Source organism: Elephantulus edwardii, unplaced genomic scaffold (genome assembly GCF_000299155.1).
Source record: "Elephantulus edwardii isolate Elephantulus edwardi_28Jun2011 unplaced genomic scaffold, EleEdw1.0 scaffold00057, whole genome shotgun sequence".
NCBI classification, from domain to species: domain Eukaryota; kingdom Metazoa; phylum Chordata; class Mammalia; order Macroscelidea; family Macroscelididae; genus Elephantulus; species Elephantulus edwardii.
Window position 1 is genome coordinate 15,572,688 of NW_006399807.1, and position 2,410 is coordinate 15,575,097.

Here is a 2,410-nt window from a genome sequence, read left to right on the forward strand (position 1 = left end):
CACAACCCCAATCCACTCCACTATGCGGCTTTCATTCTGGACTCCTCTCATGACAATAATACCTAATCATATATCCCTTTTAAACTGTTCTCTCCGCCATATGTGTCAATGCCATATACACTATCCCCTCTTTTCTTATTTTCCCCCCAACCCTGGTGTCAGTCCAGATGTCAGTCCTGCTTTACAACAGTGGAATAATGCAGTATTTGTCCTTTTGTGACTGAGATACTTCACTCAGCATAACGTCTTCCAGGGTCACCCATTTTGTATAATAATTCATGAGTTCCTTGTCTTTCAGTGCAGTGTAGTATTTCCTTGTGTGAATATACCACAGCTTCTCTATCCAACAAATGTGTTGATGGGCACTTGGGTGGTTTCCAACTCTTTGCTATTGTGAACAAAGCTGCAAAAAACATGGATGTGCATATATCTGCTTGGGTGGCGGTTAGAGTTTCTTTCAGGTATATTCCCAGTAGTGGAATTGCTGGGTCAAATGGTATCTCTATTTGCAACTTTTTAAGAAAGCGCCGTACTGCCTTCCATAATAGTTGCACCATTTTACACTCCCACCAACAGTGAATAAGGGTTCCAGTTTTTCCACAACCTCACTACCATTTGTTGTTTGCTGTTCTGTTAAATTTTGCTCTTCTTACTGAGGTGAGATGATATTTTACAGTTGTTTAATCCTCCCTAATTTTTACTAGAAAGTTTTCCCATTACAATGCCTACCCTTGAATCCCTGCCATACTCAAGTGGCAGTGACTGAGTCTCTTCTTTGTCTTCATTTACTTCAATTGTATAAAATATACATGATATAAAGAAGAAATATAATGACTTTAGCAATATAGATATATGTCTTTCTTCAGAATCAATAGAATTTCAACAATTATCTCATTTAATCCACATAATAATAATTTGGTGGTGGGGGATGCATCAGTAGGAAGAAATTTAACAAGAAAACTACAGCAAGGAGAATTCATGTGATTTAGCCAAGATAATAGAGCTAATAATGGCTAAGAATATTGAATATATCATGGACTGGGGGGAAAATCAGCCTTAGAAGAAATACCACCAGAATATTTCTGATAAGTGAAGATGTTCAAACTTAGATTTGCTTACTTCAGACATAACATTATTGGAAAGACCAATCATTAGAAAAGAACATGTGTGGCAAAGTGGTTATTGCTGTTGTTGTGTGCCATTGAGTCTAAGCCAATACATAGTTGACCTCCAGTGGGTTTTCAGAGGTAGTAAATAGCATGAAAGGAGACTACTCATCTTCCTCCCACAGAGCAGCTCATGGATTTGAACCATGTGCCTTTAGGTCTGCAAAGAAAAAGGCTCAAAATAACCAGGGAAACTTTCAGTAAGATGGATTGACACAGCAGCAATAACAATGAACTTAAACTTACCAAAGATGATGATGACCCAAGATCAGGTAGCATTCCGTTCTGTTACACATAAGGTAGCTAGGAATCATAGGGCCTCCTCTACAGCAACTAACAGAGCTAAAAATCAGCTGAGTCAAGAAATAGGTATCCAGAACATACATTCAAGGGCTCTTCCTCCATTTAAACATGAAGCTTCCAGTGTTCAAATTATTTCAAAAGGCTTAGTAGTGATAACATGAAGATCATGTTACAAGGGTATAAATTTCCTCTACATGCAGGACCTCTCCCTAGGACCATATTTGGACCTATCTTCCTGTCTCTTGATCAATTCATATGTTTCCCACTGTGGTTGGGATTTTGCAGGTCTTTGTATGTGTATCTCCATGACTCAGAACCTCCACTCACTGGCACTTTTTTCCCTTTTGTCCTCTTCTCTGACTCTCGATATACTAGTTCCACTCTAGAGCCATATGCAGACTTCACAGGGGGGACAGCGAGATCATGCTGAACATTATCCAAAAAAGACTAGAACAGGTACATTGACAAAGAACTGCCAGGAATACAAGCTGAGTTTAGAAGCATCTAAAGCACTAAGATTATCACAGCCAATGTCAGATAGATCTTGGCTGAAAGCAGAGAGTACCAAAAGAATGTCTATTTGTGTTGTATTGACTATGCAAAGGCATTTGACTTGAGTGGATCACAGAAAATTTTGGCTAACACTGAGAAGAATGGGAATCCCAGAACACTTGATTGAGCTCATGTGAAATATATACCTAAACCAGTAAGCTGCTGTAATAACAAAGCAAGGGAACACAACATGGTTCAAAATCAAGAAAGGAGTGTGTCAGGGATGTATCCTTTCTTCATACCTCTTAAATTTGTATGTGAAACATAATTTTGGATATTGGGCTTTATGAAGAAGAATGTGGCAACAGGATTGGAGGAGGACTCATCAATAGCTTACATAATACAGATGACATAACCTCCTTGCTTGAGGACTTGCAGCATTTGCTGCA